General features: G+C 34.6%; 1 non-coding gene and 1 pseudogene across 1 annotated transcript; one reads left to right on the forward strand and one right to left on the reverse strand.

The window, feature by feature from the left end:
• Window positions 1-1,846: 1,846 nt before the first annotated feature.
• The window catches only part of LOC111754109 (small EDRK-rich factor 1-like), a 44,250-nt pseudogene continuing 24,741 nt past the window's right edge, over window positions 1,847-21,355 (reverse strand).
• On the forward strand, window positions 15,868-16,005 carry LOC111754180 (small nucleolar RNA SNORA2/SNORA34 family). The gene has a single exon (XR_002788895.1). It is a non-coding gene; the product is annotated as a small nucleolar RNA SNORA2/SNORA34 family (small nucleolar RNA).

Below are 21,355 nucleotides of genomic sequence, written 5' to 3' on the forward strand. Positions count from 1 at the left end.
CCACGATTCTCTGCCTTATCAGAGGTACAGAGACAATAAAGCTAAGTGATATAGGATTCAAACCTCTAAATTGTGAGCCAAAATAAATCTTACTTTAAATTACTAGTCTCAGGTATTTTGTCACACCGATGGGAAACTCACTGACACACAGACACATTATTATGATTTAGACATGGGATATTTGAGGTGGTTTTTTTAGAAGGTGATTGTATCTTGGGAGTGCTATATTTATCAGTGGAATAATTTGCTCTTTTAGGTTAAAAACTATGGAGATGCTGTGGAACCCATAGAAGTGACATCTAATTTAGCTTTGACAAGCGTAGAGGGAGGTTAGCTAAGAAAGATTTGGATGGAGATCTGATCTCTAAATTTATCTTTAAGGACTTGGCTGGAGAAAAATGAAAGAGCAAAATATAAAGAATACCAAAAACAAGTAACTATGCAAAGACAGAATAAAAAAGAGAAAGAAACTCCTGCATGATGACCTCAAAGGAGTAGTGTGAGTGGGAATTTGGAGACACATCATGAGAAACTTAGAATGAGGAGCACATCCAAGATGATGAAGTGGATATGCATTTGAAACATGATCTTGAGATCAAGTACAAGCTAATAAATATTGTAGCCCATCTCTTGGCATGGCTTGATGTTTGCAGTGATACTGACCTCATCCTGAAGACCATTTGAGAAAAGTACAGATAGCTAACAGTTAGGTGACCTCTTGGTGATTCAGGAGAAAGTTATTCTTAGTGTCATGCAGAAATGAGAACTAATGAAGAAATATGAATGAGGAAGACTAGAAGGATGATTGACAAGACTAAGAGAGGAAATAAAAGGAGGAAAAGAAAAACAAGAGATTGATTTTTTTATTTTAAAATGAAAAAAGAACAAAAGCAATGATACAGAATTTCAAGACAACATAATAGGAGATTAACAATGGTTACTATACTATGTATTATTGTCTTCAAAGTAGTTGTTCAGACTACCAGATACAGGCATGAAAACAAGATCAAACAATAAAAGCACAAACCATTATTTTTGATGAACTAAAAGAGATTAGTAGTATAATTATTACCATATATACAATCTTTTCCCTTCTTTCTTTTCTCCTTTCCCTCATCCCAATTGTTCTTTCCTTTTGAGCAGTTTCTTCCCCCTTTCACTTGTACATAGCTATCTCAGAGGATGGCACCACCCTCCATGTTATCAGGAGCAGTGCCATCTTTTAAGATAGTTCAGCTGAGAGGATCAGACTATATGCAGTGAGGATCAGACTATATACAATGAGGAGACATTTTCAGTTCTGAGTCATTTGTAAGTACAAAATTAGTTTGCATGTGAGCAATTGTTTCAATTTTGTGCCCCCTCCACAGAAAGACTTATTGGAGTTCTAATCCCCAGCATCTCTGTATATGATCATATTTGGAAATAGAGCAATTATAGATGTAATTAAGAGATAAATTGAACTCATACTGGAGTAGGGCGTGCCCCTAATGCAGTAAGACTAGTGTCCTTTTAGGAAAATGGCCCTGTGAAGACGGAAACACATGGAGAACAGCAAGTGAAGTTAGAGGACTGGAATGATGCATTTACAACCTAAGAATTGCTGCAGACCACCAGAAGCTGGGAATAGGCAAGAAGCAATTTTTTTCATATGCATGTATGGGGCTTTATTATTGGAAGAATGGTTCTAAAACATACTAAGGCTGAAAAAGAAATTTTGAAGTGAACAGTTTTACGAGGATGAGTTGTGACACTTGTGATGCTTGTTGACGGCAAGGAATCCTGATTTTGGAGCATATGAGGTACCAGTTGGCAGTAGCACACAGGTTTCCCAAAGAGCCGGGCATTATTTTTCTCCTTTTTGCACAGACTTCTCATTAGCTACCTTCTGCTTTGTTTGCACGATCTGAGTCCTTCTGCTTTCTTTGAGAAGTAGTCAAGCTATTCTCTTTTCTTTTTCTCTTATGTGTTTCCTGGGTTTTCTTCATATTCTTCTGGTGGGCAAGTTCTCATTGATTGCCAAAGGGACATGCAGACTACCCTGCAATTTAGATAAGAATGGCTCCCTAGCTCTCTAGCAAGCTACCTCAGAAGTATTTGTTTTCTAGAGGTTTAGGAGGGACTATGGCCCTGCTAACCTCTTGGTTTCAGACTCCTAGGCTCCAAAACAATGAGATAACAAAATTTTGTTGTTTTCTGTTACCCAGTTTGTGATACTTTATTATAGCAGCCCATAGGAACAAACACAGATTCTTATATTACTAAATATTTACTATATCCTAATCACTTCTCTCTCTCTCTCTCTCTCTCTATATATATATATATATATATATATATATATATATATAATCCTTATGACAATTTTATGATGGAGTTACTACTATTGTTTTTTAAAAAATCCCCATAATTATAAAAAAAAAGGAAACAAAACAGGTTATGTGAAAAAAGGCAATTGTGGGAAAAGAAATGGAAAAAATTGGGGTATTTTTGTGTGTCCTAATAAGTCCTCATTTTGAGACACTTGAGCATTCCCCAGCAGTTGCCCTGTACAAGATCTGCAGGTTTTCTTTAATGTAAAAATCAAGTAAGTGAATAGTCAGCCCTACAAGCTTACTGTGAGTCATGCCAAAACTTACCAAGTGTTTCCTGGATTTGTTTCCAATAGACTTTCTGGTTTCCCAGTGTACTGGTGACAGAGAACAGCATGGAAGGAAAAGAAAAACTCTCCCAAAAGTCATAGGTGATGCCTTTTCAGAAATAACTTCCTGGTCTGCCTTTATGGTAAAAGCAATAAGGATATTATTTAACTGAAGAGTAAATGAATGTCTGATTCCCCACAAAAGCTGTCTGCTTTCCATTCATGTGGCTGACTGTCCTAAGGGAAAGTCTTCTTGCTCCTCTGCCTGGACTTCCCAGGGCCAAATGAGCATGTGCGGTAGTCCCCTCACCTCTGGGTGGCTGCCTTCCAATTTGGCTTTCTTCCTGCCTAAGTGGTAAGGAAACACATTTCTTCAGAAATAAATCCTCACTCTAAAGGCATGTATGAGTTGAGCTTGTAAAGTTATGAGATGGATTTTCACTTGTGGCTTGTGGAATCTATTTCAAAAGCTGAGGAAACAATGGAGGTGATTTAGGCTGCCCAGATGGAAAACTTCCAAGAGATAATTTATGCCCCACTGAGATACGGGGTAGAATTGTGGTGATGTAAATGAAGAGATTTTGGAAGTATAAAGGGCTGGAAGATTCCTACTCAGAACAGTTACTTATGACTCTTGTTCAGCACTCTGGCTGGCAATTAAATTATTTTATATGAGCCTTGTATTTCAGGTTAAACATTGTCCAAGACAGCATATTAGAACTTGATTTCTATTCCAGTTGGAGTATTCCTTTTGTATTATTTTTATAATTATTGGCAATGCATAATTGTATGTATCTGAGGAAGACATTACTGGCAACTTTTATCTAGAGATGGCACCATGCTGTTCACACAAACTTTACTCATAGTTTGCTTATGGATGAAAGGCACAGGAAAGTTGAGAGGGCCACATGAAATCACACAACAGGATAGGGTAAGGGTATAGCAGCTCTGACACTTGTTTATAGTCTCAGGTTTTTGAATATTCACTCTTGTATTTAAAAAGTTAGGTATTTATAATTGTTTGTAATCACATAATTGAAGAAGTAAGGACTCACTTTTCAGTTTATAAATTCTCAATTGACCCTCAAGTGGAGCCAGGAAATTATTGCAGTAGCTAATAGATACATCTAACTAATGCCAACCAAGCTAATGTGTTTATTTATATTAAGCTAACAATAGCTACATTTGTGTACTTTTACTTATATCTTCATATAGTTCTGTAATACCAGATAATGTTTAAGTGTCATGCTGGATTTTAATAATGTTTTAGAGTGATTCAATGATTAGAAGCGATTTTTCAATGTTACTTTCAGATATGTGTTCAGAATGCTGAAAAATGGATTTTGAGGTAACTAGGTACATCCTAGAAAAGCAACACTCACAGAATGGCATAACCAACTGGCCATTAACATATTATTACTTGTATGACAAACATTCTGGGCAGCAGAGCTTTTAGTTCACATTCACATAGAGTCTTTATCGGGGAGTAATAGGAATACTGGTTTAGAAATGGTGAAATGATATCTGTATTTATTTATTGTTACCTTATATGGCTATGCTCTGGGGATAGTGCTTGCCCTGCTTTCATAAATGAATACATAACGTTAATTAAAATTTAGAAATGCTAATGTATTATATCTAAAACTTAAAATAACATGGCCAGTTGCATTATTACATTATTATTTAGTTAAGAATAAAACAAATAAACAGTAAAATAACAACAACAAACAATAGACTGACATTACAAACTATTCTGTTTGATGGACTAACAAAAACTTAGTAGTATGGTTATCTATTTTTACCCTTTCTTTGTTTTGCTTTTTTTCCTCTAAATAAAAAAAAAAGAAAAAAATCCCAATAGATTGATATCACTGACAGCTATTGGTCAGGGATAAGGTGAGCTGAGGACCCAAGAAGTTCAGTGAAGGAAATGTTAGATTATTATTTTGAAATATTGGTAGAAAAGTTTATAGATATACATTACAAAGAAACTCCCTGGTTTCTTGAAATAAGTACCTCTTTATATCATACCACTTTGAAGCATCCTGCATTATATTTGCTACTGAGGAAGAGGAGTTCATTATACACAACTACATCTAACTTTAACATAGCTTCAAATGTAAGTACTATCAAGACATAAAAGTAAAATGGAATAAAATAATAAAATAATTTAATAAACTGAATATAGTGGGCATCTGTTTATATTGTTCAGCTTTGTGAAATTTTATTTTCTAAATCATACTAAGAACAGCTGTCACTAATACCAAAATCTACTTTGGTCCTATGTGCTGCTTAGAATTTGAAATGTACTAAATAGGAAATTGGTGTGGTTATTTTTGTGAGCCTTTTCATATACTTTTTCATTTTCAGCCCAACTTCAAATGTGTGTCATATTTGATTTAGTGAAACATTCAAATAAGAGTTTTCAACTTTTTAGCATGATTGATAGTAACATGATAATGTGATATTCATCATGCTTCACTCTGAACCCTGTGGATTGGGGGATCAGAATTTAGCTGGAAATGATATATATGATCTATGAGAATACAATCTAATTTGCTCTACATGGACTCTACAGTGATAAGGGCTTTTAAAACTCAATTTGTTTCTATATTAGACTCAAATGTTCAAAAAATACACAGTGGTATAGAAAAAATACTTGATAAAGATTTGGAAAGTTAAGCTAAATTTTTCATTCATAGTAAAAATTATCCCTGTTCTTCAAACTTTTCACTTTAAACATGAGTGTCCCCTAAAACCTAGGGGAAAAAGGGAATATTATTGCCACAAGAAACTCCTGAATTGAACATGAAACACTGATTCTGATTATCCAACCAAACTGGTCAATTTTGAAAGGAAAGCAAAATCAGCTGAGAGTAACAATTAATCAAACATCTATTCCAAGAAATATTAAAATTTAGTTTCTAATTTTTCAAAGGACGTTATTGAGTGCTATGATTTTGCAAAGCTGTGATATGAGGTATAGATCCTTGGTTGTAAAATAGGATGCAGACTATTACCAGAAACCAGATAAATACACAGGTGCATTTTTAGATTAAGTGGTATGAATGTAGCAATATCAATCAATTCGTCTTTGGTGTCAAGCCAAAATATTAGCCAATGAATTTTATCCAAAGATTTTCTTCCCTTCCAAGAGAACCTTTTAAAAAAATAATTTTATTACTTTTAATATACATAATACACTTTGATATACATAATACATAATGATTCCATTCATCATAAGGAAGTAGTAGCTGTGCATACTATATCTTGATTCTTCTTTTTTTCTATTCTCCTCCCCTCCCTGAAAAAGAACTTTTGAGAAAAATATACTGTCTTCCTTTTTGCAAAAATGCAAATATTAAGAAATATTGCTCCTTGCTTATGTTAGTCTTTTACTTTTCAGCACAAATTCCCCATGACAAGGATATTGTCCAGGTCACTATGAATATGTAACTGTGTGTTTGTGTGCATATATCCACATACTAAATATCTCTGTGTATGAGTATATGCACACAAACACAGTTACATATTTCTTCCCCAAATTCTCTACCAAGTCAGAAGAATTGATAATTTAATTACATAGCCTCCTATTTCTCTAAATCTCACAAAAATTGCTAGCATCTATTTAATTTTTGCAAACATGCTCTCTTTCATCTTAATCTATTTATGACCATGTCTAACTTGCCTGCACCTTGGAAGCAGATCATGTTAATACAAAGACCTGTTACGTGAATTAGGTGTGCTTTTTACATTCTTGTAAATTATCAGGTGATAAGAGATGAAATGGAAGTAGAGCTGTGGGCATACATTGTGAAGCAGGAAAGGTGCTTTTAGTCTTGTTTGTTTATTTTAGCTCCATGGAAATTAAAAGGTACCCCTCATTTGTTCAGCGCTCCTTAACATTGCTGGCTGACTCACTGAAGGGTTTTCCCTTGTTCTCATGTTACACGCTACACAACCACATACAAACTAGATGCTCAGTTACTATTTATATACTATCATCTGCCAGGGGCTTTAAAATTTCTGTTTTTCATTAAAGACAAAGAATTCTTCTCTCTGACTGTTCATTGAGAGTTTCCTGATAGGAGAACATAATTAACTCTTTCCTGGCCTAATTTCTGCCTTTTAAAATGTAGGCAGATATGACAAAAGTGGAGCACTCAATCCACGGGGTGGCCATTAGCTGCACTCCGTTGCTGTATGTTCTCAATTCAGACCACAATTACTGTCACAGAGTGGCACTGGAAGCTCCTTCTTGTACGCAAACAGGAATACTATTCATCAAAGAGCACTTTCAATAAAACACAATCTATATTTTTAATGAATATTTGAGAAAGGAAATATAATCTTAGGTTCAGCAACCTGCAATATGGTTATTATTCTTTTAATAACATAGACTTTCTCATGTACATATACTGACAGTTGTAGGAGGAAGGAGCAGAGATGAGATGGCGGGCTTTAACTCAGAAGAAATGAAAAAGCCGAGCCACAGTAAACTAAGTCAATGTTAAATAAGGATTTCCTGGAGCCACCTACAGCATACAGCTTTCTATGGGTTTTATTGATGTCCCTGGGACAGTAGATTCTACTTAAATCTTTCAAACCCAGTTAAATATGGGAACATCTTGCACTTCAGAGACTGAAAAAGACCAAGAGGCCCATCTAAGACCATCCCTTGGTTCTAGAATTTGTCACTCTACATCCAATTTTTCTTTCTCTTAATGTATTTTTAATTTTAATGAGTGCAATTTTTGTATTTTCAGACTGTCAGTTCCGATAAAACACCTAGTTGCATTTCTTAGGGAATGAGATCAATAATGTTTAACGCTCAAGAAAAATGTCTACAATTATTCCTCTCTAATGAACTTTAAGTACGAGCTGTACTAAAACAAAATGAACACAAGAATAATGGTGCATGTGTGTACACAAACACATTTGTAGGTATGCACATATATGAATACACACACCCATATATACACATGTATTTGTAAGAGAAATGAGCTAGATTTGCTAAACGCAACAGCAGTTTGCTCTGCTAGCTAAGCCTGCAGTTCTCTAGCTACATTGCTATTTGCTTCAAAAAGCAAAAGCACTGTTAGTGTTTCTTATTTCACCAAAAATCCCAGGAATTCTACTACTCAAATAAATGCCCCATTGAAAACAATTGACTACAATTTCTTAAAGAATGAAAACTAGGTAGTTGCTAAGGTGGGGGCAGAATGCAACATCTTTTTAAAGAAAAAGAAGATCACTAATTTAGAGTTTTCTAAAGAAAGGAACTCTACCATACAGGCCTGAATTCAAACTGAGTTAAATCATTTAAAATCATATCATGCAAAATTACTAGCCTATTTTACACACAAAAAAGCAGGATCTCGTTACCAAGATTTTCAGCAACATCTTGGTATTAGTTTTGAATCACTGTCTGGCTGTAACTAAAACATAAGATAATGGATAGTTTTCAGTAAATGCTCAAAAAAGGAATACTCCCCTACTTTTATTTTCAGTCTGGTTAGTGATGAAGACTATGATTAGATTACACATTTATTGGTCGTTTAGGAATAGGAACATAGTAAAAATACCTTTCCACATTTCTAAAGCAGGTTGTTTCTCCTGCCTATCATAGGCAAATGGGAATGAGCTGAGCGTTTCAGTGACGGCATTTTGCCCATGTGTGCCAGTTAAGCATGGTGGGAAATGTATTACCCTTTAAACAGTTTGGGAGTGGATGCAGTTAATAGGCAGGACAGATAGTTACAAAATCCTGATTAACTACAGAGCGCACAGACACGTAGAGACTTGTATTTTCCGTAAGGGAAGACAGCAGCGGTTATTTACCGTTTCACCGACCAGGTCCCAGGGAATAGAATGAGGAAATTCTGAACAGCAACATTGCCCTCTTTTGGTAAAACAGTGTACAATGTGTTTACCTCACTAGCAGGTGAAAGCATTTCTTCAGGACACAGAAATTTTCCATGTCAAGAAAAATGACACAAACTAAAAGGAAACGAAACATAAAGGGGACAGAGATCACCTATATGTCCAGCAGGTAGACTGAATTCACATACAGAGGAAAGAAACTTAAGGGAGACCCTAACAAAGAAGCCTTTAGACTCAGTCTTTGAGTGGTCCAGTGCCAGTGATAACCGGTTTCTTTAACTCTTGTGTTTTTTGCTTTGCTTTGTTTTGTTTTTAAATCCTTGACAGCTTCCAGCCATCTGCAAGGAAATCAGAGTCCTGTAGAACCCAGAATGTGAACAAATAAAGCAGGAGCTCTTTCTTTTCAAGCCCCCAAGGTCTGAATATGCGAGGAGTCTGTAGCAAGAGCTAGAATCACTGAATAAAGAGCTTGTTCCACAGAAAAGACATTCCAGCAGTTTGCGCTTTGTGGTTCTAATGAAGACCACGATGATTTAGGACAGTGAAGGAAAGGGGCTTGATTACATCAAAAAGGAAAGGAAAACTGTCAAGACAAGGCAGGACGTCAACCTAATTATTTTTATTCATGTTGTAGGTGCCAGTGCCTTTAAATAGTACTAATTTCAGACTTGTTTCCATCTCTGATTTACTTCTATTTCAAGTTAGAGTCCTCTCTTGCTGGGTCCTTATTGTGGGACTGTACTAAGTAATACTTCTAGAAGTTAGGGATGTGCGGTACAAATGCAAATGCACAGAATCAGTTCAGAAGAATATTTATTATGCCTTTTTCTCCCTGCCTATGAAATAAATCACTCTTCCAATAAACGTATCATTTTGGTTAATTTATAGGTTATATATATTGGAAGGAGGATACCGGTTCTCTTAATGATGACGATTCTTTCAGAAAGTTAGATAAAGCAAGTTCATTATCTTTCTTATGAGAGTTTGAAATAAAATTGTCACCAAGAAAAAGGGGACAGCATTATCTCCCTTGTTTTTCTTTAAATCTCCGTATCAAAAGAGCAGTAAAGAACAATGAGTCCAGGCAAGTGAAAACGTAATTGTAAAATAAATAATTGTGTTCCTTAAGTGGAAGAGGTAACTCGCATGCCCACTTGCAGACTGTTGTTTTTTATTTCTTGGTCTTTTTTTCATTCTTGTGATTTGGAATACCTGTTAAATTCTGTATATATTAACATTAATTTTGAAGTAAGATTTGAAAAGAATTAGCGTTTGATGTTTAGCTCACATTTTTCTTGTAAGATTTATTTGCCATAAAATGCTTGAATCATTTATACTAGAATATAACTCTACATAAAAATTCTAAGAAGCTACAGTATTTTGAGCTTTTATTGCATGATGGACAGTCTTAAATCAGTTAATGACATTAGTGCCAAAAGTTCACAAATTCTTTCATATAAATCCTCCTATTTTTTTCTCTTAAAAGACCTAATGAGGTAAATAAGGATCTATTATTATTTCTGGCTGGCATATGAGAAGTCTGGAGATAAGAGAGTTCATATGGCTAGAAGTACTTAAAACAATGGACTCAAATTTAGAATTCTAGCCAGGCAAAGTAGTTCGTGCCTGAAGTTCCAGTACTTAGGAAGTTGAAGCAGGTAGATCACCATTGGTTTGAGGTCAGTCTGGGCTATATAGCGCTGTCTCAAAAAACAAAACAAAACAAAAATCTAGATTTCTATTCTAATGTTTTGGCAAGAATCAAATCTAAAATTCTAATCTTTGTGCTCTTTTACTTCTCTTCATATATGAAATTATATGCCTTATTTCCCAGCTAACAAAAGAAAAAGAAATGGAACGTCAGCCCTCTAAAGCATCCGACTAGCATGTACAACTTGAAGTTAACCTGAATAGCAAACATTTAGATCTGAAACTGAACTTGATTCTTTCTGTTCATTCCTGGTTAGACAGATTTAGAGCTGCAACATTATGCTAACAGAAGCACATTTTGTGAGGAACCACATTCCATAAGGCAAAAATAAAGCTTTTTTTTACTTTCTCAACTTCATCTACAATATTGATATGCTTCAAAGTGGCAAATACAGTAAAAGCTGTCCATTAACATCCCTGTTCTATGACAGATTGACATTTCTCTCTCCCATATCCAGTGATACCTGGCACGTTGTATCATCAGCCTCTGCCGGATCTGTACCTGAAGAAAAGGAAACTAATCTCCCAGTGGCAGTATTTGAGGGGCACACAGGTGGCAAAAGCAATTGTATAGGCCTGCCACCAGACACAAACAGCACTACCAGGGAAGTCCTGCTGGACAGTATTGCTCTGTTAGACCATATTTTCAGTGAATTCCCCTTTGAACCTAAGGAATTTGCTTACTATTACCTGTAGAAGAGTATGTCCTTGTGCAAATTTCTCCTGGCCAAAATATGCAAGCCCATATTATAGCAGGAAAAAGCCAGTTTTCTACAGTCATCTATATCTTTCTGCATGAATGTGTTCATTGACCTTTGAGGCCAGCAACATAATTGGGGGATGGAGGAGGGATGATATAATTTCTTTCAGGATAAAACAAGGAAAACAAAAACTCTGTAAGGTTGCTGCTTTTTACATATGGAAAGATAAACAAACGATTTTTTCCTGTCTCTGAGCGCTGACATAGACATACACTATAGATTGAGAGTAACTTGTGTGGCCATTACATTTTCACATAGGAAATATAATTCAAGCAAGATTCAAGTGACATTTTCCAGCTTGATGCTGAAGTCATAAATAATAATGGTGTCTAGCATTTATTTTTTTCTAGATTAAAATGAATCCAAAGTAGATACTGCTGCTGTAATTTGATGAGTTAATTAAATAATAGTATATACACAAATGGAACAATTCTGAAAACTTACTATTCACTTCTTTTGTACATATGGACTCTGGCAGGTAAAACAAGAGGAACTGGATAGCAGGTTATCATTCAAGGTTTGCGATCACGGGTTTCTTTGATGAATTACACACGGTGTTATTGGTATTTTGTAAAAATTTTTTTCTAGTTGCTTAGAACTGTTTCATTTTCCAGATTTTTGAAATAAGTTGGCATTTCAGAAGTCTCCAAATGTTTGATATATATGTATATACTTAGACTTTATTGTACTTTTTTATGTGAAAGTTTTTACATTCTCTATATTGTTTTCTTTATATTGCTTTTCACTTTTTTTGTTAGCATTAATTTGATCTTCCGGACTAAGTGACCAGTTTGAATAACAATTTATGCCCAGATGAGGGAAAATAAACGAATCTCCAAAAGTGAGGCGATACTTGCTGCACAGTTGTTTGGGCTGGTGAATAATTTACAACATTTACAAGTGAAATTGCAGCCTTCATGATGCTTGACACAATCAAACCTTAAAGAGTTTTAAACTATGTGTATGGCCAGTCCTCTCATTCAGCATGAGGCACGTTCTGAAAATTCATTTCTCAGTCACTTGTGCAGAGCTCAGAATGCATTTTCTTCTAGCAACAAAATTATAATGGTGACTAAGACCTCAGCCCCACCCCCACAATGTGCTGAAACATTCTTACATTTTCAGTAAAAAACACTGCAGAAATTATAGATGTTTCCAAACTAGTAATCAAAAAACACAAGAAAATAATAAAATTGAAAAGGACTATTTTTGAAATGCTGGTGCTTGAGGAAAGCAGGTTTAATTAGAGGAGGATGAGGATGTGGTTGGAGACTGTTGTGGAAATTCTGAAGGAGACTCCTGAGCACACTGAAGGGCTCTCACGGTGCGTGGTGCTGGCTGGTGATTGTGTCTAATTTCACTTCACTATTTGAGACTCTACTTTGCTCTTTATTACAGGGGTATCATGAATGCTTATGAACTATAATTGAGGTCATTGTTTCTCTGTGTATTCACAAATGGGAAAAATTACTAAAGGGGAAAAGATTATTCTAGAGTGACTAGGTAGAAGACAGAAAAGGGAAGAACAATACTAACAGCATTGACCACCACACCGCGGGAAATGCCCGAAAGGAAATTAACAAGTTATATACGGTTGCTTAGAGAGAGAAATGTACACAGCATGTCCGGTGTGAGGTGTCCTACTTGGGACAGTAGCTTTTCTCTTGAAAAAGCTAGAGAATGGGAATGGAGGATGATTTGGTGTGTATGGGCTTAGGAAGCAATTCATTCTTTGTTGAATATTAACAAGACCTAAAATGTCTTTACTCTGCAAATGAGAGAAGTAATAGAATGTACTCCTTATGTTTGTCATCGTGTTTATATGTGAGCTCAGTTTTACATACAAATATGTGCTATATATTAATATATTTACATGCATATGTATGTATGCATGTATACACAAAGCTCACAAGTGCTATAGAAATTCATGGGAATATGTAGATAGATTTCAATAAACTGAGAAAAGAATTAAAGTCAAGTTTTATTGACCTCTAGATTTCCACAAAAGACCATCAGTTACATCATCTTTCAGAATTCACTTTTCATAAATTTTGAAAAAAACGTATCATAAAAGTTTGAAAGCCCACTTACTTTGTACGCAGAATTGGAGGGTTTGTGTCTGTGTGTTTGTATGCAAAAGGTCCTTGGAATGTTGCATGTATTTGACCACAGTCCTTCAATGTGTTTATATAGAGGGAATGAACACATTTTAAGCCAATTTCATTCACTATGCTTGAAACATTGAAAACAACTTCTTATTAATAACATTTTTTTTTTTTGTCTTTTTCCTTTTATCGGTACCAGGGATCGAACTCACGACTGCCTGCTTGCAAGGCAGGCGCTTATGCCGCTGAGCTAAATCCCCAGCCCCTATTAATAACATTTTTGAAGTGCACTGTACTATAACCACTTCCTCCTGAGAACTCTCTGAATAAATGTCTATGGAAGTCCCATATGTAGGATGAGAAAACTGAGACTCAGAGATATTATAAATTTGCCTGAGATTGCACATACAATACTTAACTAGAAGAACAGAGACACAAATCTACTTGATTCAAAAGCTGCTACTTCTTACAATTGCAGAAATATGCTTGGAAATAGATTATAAAGCAGAATGTAGGAATGAAAAAAGAGATACATTTTCATTCTTGATCTATTTGTGCTTAATTTGTTGCTGCCAAGTTCAGTAGTGAGCTCATAAGGCAGTAACAAAAAATAGTTCTATCCATGTCTGATAGGTCACTGTGCTCCTTTCTGAGGGGAGGCCTTCCAGGTGACTCAAAATATCACTGTCAGGCTTAAGGAGGACAAATAAGAAGGTCAGGTAGAGTTTTTTATAGAATCATTATCACTACAAAAGTAGTGGTATAAGAATAGTTTTACCTTTCCATGGATAAAAGATAATATTTTTTTTCTTTAGATAAATTGTTAAAAGTTATTAAATTGTTGCATATGATTAAAGTCACTAAGGTAGTTTTTAACTTTTGAGTTCTTTCACTCTTGGCTTTACACACAGTAAGTTTCACTCGCAAAACACCTCTAAGAATATGTATACCAGGAACACCAGAGAAAGACTAAGGTAAACAGAAACATCAAGACAGAAAGAGAAAGAGTATTTGAGGCACAGAAAGGAATTCAGTGGCACTGACACTGTGCTACACTCTGTATCTGCTATGCTGCCGGATGGATAGTGAACTGTTTGTTACTGATTCAAGATTGGTAAGAAGATTAGGACAGCGTGTAAACCAGATGTGCAGTCAGCACACTCTGAGTTCTGCTGCTGCTTTTTCCTTCCTTCCCCCATCCATTCCTCCTTCTTTCTGTCTCTCTGGGTTTGTTTCTCATAGCATTTCTATCAATACAGAAGTGGGTTCATTTGCATTTTGGTGTCAGATACTTAATTCATTGGACTAAAGTAAATAGGACCCCTAACATTCTCAAAAAAGATTTGAGAAAAATATGTTGTCCATGAAGTTAGTACAAAATCCAATGTATTACAAAAGGGAGATAATAGAAAATATGGAAAAAGATTCACAATTATTTTAGAAATGGACAGATTTGATGGTAAATATAAAGATATTCCCAGGGAGAAATAGGGGGGAAAGAGACAGAAATTAGAAGACCCTATGTTACAAATTTTGTCCTTAATTTGGCATTATTGGAGGTTGGGGAAGTTTTTAAGAGGTGGGACCTAGTGGAAGGTGTTGGAATTGTCATGGAGAAACGCACTGCGGAAGGTCCCTCCAGGCCCTTCTTCAGGTGTGCGTGTGTGTGTGTGTGTGTGTGTGTGGTGCTACAGATAAAACACAAGGTCTTGTGTGTTTTCTAGGCAAGCATTCAGTCACCAAGCTACATCGCCAGCATCTCTACATAGGGAATTAATGAACAGCTAATGCACAATAAGCTTATTTGAGAGAAAGATAAAAATAATGAATATTTTGTAAGTTTTAACTAAAAATATACAAGGATTTCTGAAAGCGTACAAAGTAGGAAATATGGGTTTAAACATTTTAGTTAAATTTAAAAATATAACTAATATGAAATTCAAACAAAAATTTAAATACCAAATGTTGGGAAAATAGGAAAATGTGATAATTAGTGTGTGAATCAAATAAATATTTCCATTAAGGAATAAAGGCATATTCATATCCGGACATAGATTCTTTGAGTGGAGAGGAATTCCTTTGTGGAACGTGGAAATGCTTTGAAATGGAATGTGTTGGAGGGTTAGCTTATTCTTCCCGACTGTTTTATTTCTTACATATTTTTATTGCTAAAATCAACAACCAAAAAGTCAAGTTAATGTAAAATGCTCATGACTGTGAAATATTTGCTAAATTCTACCAACATTTAACTCTCATTGCTGTCCAATACATTTGTTTATTAAGAAATTTTCCAGATGAAATTGGCAAAACTTGCTTTATGAGATGCAATTTGATATTATAGGTAACAGTGTGGTCTCTACTTTAAAAGCTCCTTTCCTTGGAAACAGCTGTGTTTTGTACAACTAAATGTGGTTTAAGTAACCTCTCCAGTCTAATTAAATCCTTATATTAAAGTTAACAGAAGGAAGATGTGAACTCAAGAAAACCACCAGATTCAAAAACAAAACACTCAGATAAATGGATAAAGAGGACAATAAAACTTTAGACAACATCCTCTGAACTCCAAAGACTCAATTCTATGTAAAAGGGAACTCTAAAAATTCTTTTTAAAAAAGAAATTTTCCTGTTTAGATTCTTTTTTGAGTTTGATTGAACAGTCATTAAAAAAATCTCAGGTTTTATTTTTTTTTTTTTTTCCGAGAGAAATTTAAAGCTATTTAATATGCTCAGTTTTTTTTTTTAAATAAGGTTTTTTTTTAAAAGTAGGATACTGGTCCTGAAATCATGGCTGACAGCTTCCTGACGCTGTTGGTTTCAAGCAGGAGTCTAAAGAGACATCTTTCTATGGTCTATTGGCCATTTCAGAAAGTGGGCAGTGAAATAGTCAATTCATTAGAAAGAAACAGCTTGAAACACCACCACCACCACCACCACCACCACCACCCCCGCGCCCCAAGCATGGCATGCTGCAGCGGCCCAGGATGGGAGCCACTGGTGTTTACTGGGACCCATGTCATGCTGGGACCTGGAGCGCTGGGAAACCAAGCAACCCCTCCCTCACTACCTGTTTTGTTTTGTTTTGTTTTGTTGAACTTCAATACACATGAAAGCTATTTTGAAGAGAATGAATGAGAGCCATTAGTGACTTCCCTAATGTCTGGTTTTGAAGACCTAAAATACCTTCCTCATTCTGTTCGGATCAGTTTTATACTATGTTGTTTTGTATGAATTCTCTGTATGTGAAGAATGGACAACTATTTGGAAGAAAACTAGAGACAATATGATAGACAGTGAAGATCTCAGGTTGTCTTGCTTTGAAATTTATATCTCTTACATTGTTTTCTTATGTCCTATTTTGTTCTGTTTTGTTGTGTTTAATTTTACACCCTTTAAAATAAAATAATTTTTAAAAAAGGAGAGTTCAGAAAATTGAAAAGAAAAAAATCTCCTCTTAGTTTCATCAAGCAATTTCATTTCCTGTGAGTTCAATTGTGTGTATGATTTTCCAATTTTTTCATTTTAAAAACTATTCAAGAGATTTGGTTTGATTCCTTTTAAAAGTTTGTTTTATATCATTTTAATATTGCTATATACAAAGTTCTAGTTTTTTAAATTAGTCATTTTAAGAAGCTCCTCAGATATCTTTAAGTTCTTTTGAAAGTCCCATCCTTGATTTTTATTTTACAACATTTTCACTTATTTATTCAAAAGGTATTTCTCTGAACCTAACACAGACCAGGCATGGACTGTCTTAGGTGCTAGAAATAGGAAAGAAAATAGTCTTCTCTCTTGTTACTTATGCATCTCTGGGGAGAAACCCACACTAAATATAACAAATAATTCATGCAACTTGTTAGAATGTGTTAAGTACTGTGAAAAATGTGTATCTGGGTAAGGGAGAAGGTGCTGGAGTGTGAGTTCAATACCTAAGAGGGAAAGAGGGCCTGTAGGGCCTGTAGAGAAAGGATCAGGCAAACTATATGGGGCTTAAATTGCAGGTAGTGAAGGAGTTTCGTTACATCGCAAAGATGGGAAGGCAGCTCACTTGACTCTCATTGTAAGAGAAATAGGAAACCAAAATCACTGAAATTGGTTTGAGTGGAAATTTGAACAAAATGTTTATACTAAAGAACTAATGAGAGAAAACTCTATGTATGCTATTGTAAAGAAGAAACTTTCAAGTCATTTTGAGGACTGAATGACCTTTCAATATTTTTACTGCTGTGCTCCATACAGTAACATTCTATTCAACCATGCTTTTGAAGAAATATTTAATATAATGGGTTTGTTGCTGAGGTATGACTCAGAAGGGTATTTAACCTGCCCTTGATTTAATCAAAAGACACTTAGTGCCAGGGCATGCCGACTGTGATCTCTGATATGGATTTATATTTTCAGGTTGTTTTTTCATTTAAAATTAAATTGAAAAGTATGTCTGTTGCTATTTTGAATCACTAGATATGTGGAGATGTATCATTGAGTATCCTTGCAAAATCTTGAATTTCTTTTTCCAACATATTTTGATAATTGGTATATCTTTTAATAATGGGTAAACAGAGCAATAAAGTCAACTGACTTTTGGCTTTACCAGAAGAATTATAAGAGTTACTTAAATTGTTATGCTTTTCATTGCATCAAATGATATTTGGTATATAAAAACATATAACTAGGTTGTGAGTGGCAAAAATAAAAGACAATTGTGATCCACTGTCATTTAACATTTATGTCATCTTTATTCACTTAATATTTATTGAGGATTTCCTCTGAGTCTGATCCTGTTTTAGGCACTTGAGACACAAAAATGAGCAATTTTGATTCTGGGGAAAGTCCTCTGGTTTTAGTTTCTTATCAGAAAACCTTTAGTAATTATAATATTTTATTTTAGGCTTTCTGCCTTCTTCAATCTTCTCTTATGTTTTTCAGTGAAAATTTATATTATTTGCTGTCGATGTTCAAAGTCATATTGATTATATTTTATCTAAGGAAAATGCCATCCTCTTCAGTTAGTTCTTGACATAACATGTTTTTCAATATTGCAGAGTAACACTAACTTATTTGAAGTAGCCAATGTCTTGAAGTGAATTCTGAATTCACTTTCCTGTCTTGTTCATGATATAGGGCATAGCAACCTTATTGAGGTTAGGCTGACAATTTAGATGATATATTATCTGGCTATCACTTTATAATATTATAATAGCCTTGCATATCATTAGAAATGTATAAACTTCATCATATGAACAAAAAGGTGTTCACTCTTATTGGTTAGTAAGTCATTTTATAACCTATAATTAAAGACAATAGTTAAAGGAATTGCTTAAATACAATAACAAGGACAAAGTATTAGAAACAAAAAAGCAACAAAACTACACTTGAGGTTTTATAGAAAGGTTAAGATCTTTCAAATTGTGCTTTGTTTCATTATTACAAGTCACTGCTCATGTATAATTTGAAGAATTTGAATTTTAATTTTATGTATATGAAATGTTATTCAATCATTTATTCTTAATTTTAAAGTTTTCATAACAAAACACTATCACTTTAAAATATAATAATTCTCTAAGCATTCTAACTTCTTTGCCATTTCTCCATGAGATATATAATGTTAGTTTATATGAATAATCTACTTATTATTGTAACCAGGAGCAACTGTTTATTAAGTCTTAACCATGTTGCATTTTACATTCATTAAATTTTTAATTTCAAAAAATCTTGGATTGATTGACTTATTCCCAGCATCTACTAGAAAATTGAGACTTAGGACAATTAATGCTCCCAAGTTTCTTAGTTTCAAATAAAAGGCTTGGTTTCAAGTTCATATCTAAGTCTCTAGGGCCCACTTCCTTTCCAGCAATCAAGACAATGTAAACTATCTAAAGCCAGGTGTTGGAAACTTATAATTATTTCAGAGACACTACCCAACCAGCCTAATGTCAAATGCACTGTTTTTTACTCTGAGTTGCTTTCATAAGCATAATTATTACTGGTAAGCAGGCAACATAAGGTAGAAAAATAGAAATGATGCCAACTCTCAGGAATGTGCATTTCACTGAAAATGCTAACATGATATTTTCAGTATAAAAGGACTAGTTTGAGATGACCCAGTATATGACTTCAAAGTACATGAAGGCTAAATTAACCTGATTTCAGAAACTATAACATAGGAGAAAAATAAAGCCAAATACAATGCATCAACAAACTAGTAGGAAAATATATTACAAATAGATTTTATTTATATTAGCAATCTTAGATATAATTTGTCATTGAATATTGCTTTCATATAGCATACTTCTCAACCAAAATGCCAACATTTCTTCCAGAAATTGGGAAACAATCCTAAAATTCATATGGAACCAGAAAAGAACCAGAATATCAAGAGAAGTCCTTGGAGTCAAGAGTAAAGCAGGTGACATCACAATACCTATTTCAAGTTACACTACAAAGCAAGAGACACAAAACAGGCATGTGGATCACTGGAACAAAATAAAGGATGCAGAAGTAACCCCAGATGTTGTCCATTCAGCTATTTGGTCTTCAATAAATGTCTCAAAAACATATTTTGAAGGAAGGATAGCTTCTTTAACAAATGTCGCTGGGAGAGGCAGCTACTATATTCAGGAGATTGAAGCTATACATGTATCTCTCACCAGCTACTAGAATAAAATCAAAATGCATCAAGGATCTAAATATTATAACGAAACAAAGACGCTATTGGAAGATAAAATAAATAAAACCTGAAACCATAAGTATAGGCAGAGACATTCTGAATAGAGCTCTAACTACTCAAGAAATAACAGCAAGAATCAATAAATGGGATTACATCAATTCAGAAGCTTCTGCACAACAAAAGCATGAATCAGTAGAGTGAAGAGACAATCTACAGAATGGGGGAATTTTTTTTAGGTATTCCTCAGACACAGGACTAATGTTTACAATGTATAAAATCTCAAAATATTAGACCACCCCCAAAAAACCCATTCAAAAAATGAGAAGAGTAGACTCTTCTCAAAAATGGCACAAATGGCCAATAAACTTATTAAAAAAATGCTCACCTCCAGCCATTAGAAAAATGCAAATTAAAATAACACTAAGGTCTTATGCCAGAAAGAATGATAATTATCAAGAAATCAAATAGTAAAAAGGCTGGCATGGTTGTGAGGAAAAAGGAGCCCTTCTACATTGTTTGATGAAATGTAAACTAGTACATCCACCATGGAAATCAATACGCAGAATTTTCAAAGAACTAAAATAGAAATTCCATTTGACCCAGCTGTTCCCTTTGTATCTTCCAGTTAGAGCTAGAAACACCATATTAGAGTAATAGAAGCATGTAGTAGTACAGTTCACAATAGCTAAATCTTGAAAGCAGCCTATAAGTCAATCAACAAATGAATAAAGAAAATGCAGTATCTATACATGATGGAACATTAGTAGGCTATAAAGAAGGATACATTTGAGACATTTGTAGGAAAATAAATACACCTGAAAAATATAATGGCAAGTGAAATTAGTCAGACACACAAGCTTAAACACCATCCAGTATTGCTGAATGAGTAACGGACAGTATAAATAAAGAGCAAACTTAAGGACTGATAGAATGAAACAGGAAGGTAGATCTTTTTTTAGAAGATAAGAGGGTCCAAGAAACTGAGGGCAAGGAGTGTAGAGGAAGGGTAATGACAAGATTCAAGATGTGACATGTTCATATACCAAATATCCACAATAAATGCTAAAGTTATTGTAAACGTGAGCCAACAAATGCTAAGTCATAATGAAAATGGGGAAAGAGGATCTAATGATAAAGGAAAGACCTGGAGAAGGGAAAGGAGGAGAGCAAAGAATAACAGTGTGTTATGTGGACGTACTTCCTCCCTGAAATGATTGCAGTGTTCACATATTGTAAACATATATTCATACAATAAAATTTAAAAAAATTAAACCACAGATATTTGTGCTTCAGAATTAGACCCCGAATTTTTAAACTTTATCTGCCTTACGTCTCCATTCTGTGTCTTTCATGCCAAATTCACAGTTCTCAATGACACTAACATAATTATTTGTTTTTAAATCTTACACAAACACATTTCCTGAAAATAATGCTGCTAAATAAACATGACTTTCTTTTCATTTTAATACCTGGCTAGATCCCACTGTGCCATAAAAAATGATACACCTGAGTCGCCTGCAGAAAAATGGATGTGCCTGAAGACCATAGTGTTCACTGAAGGAGACCAGACAACACAAGCTTAAATGTCACGCAA

This window comes from Cavia porcellus, unplaced genomic scaffold (genome assembly GCF_034190915.1).
Source record: "Cavia porcellus strain 051 isolate PalLab524CR breed Dunkin Hartley unplaced genomic scaffold, mCavPor4.1 scaffold_12, whole genome shotgun sequence".
Classification (NCBI taxonomy): Eukaryota; Metazoa; Chordata; class Mammalia; order Rodentia; family Caviidae; genus Cavia; species Cavia porcellus.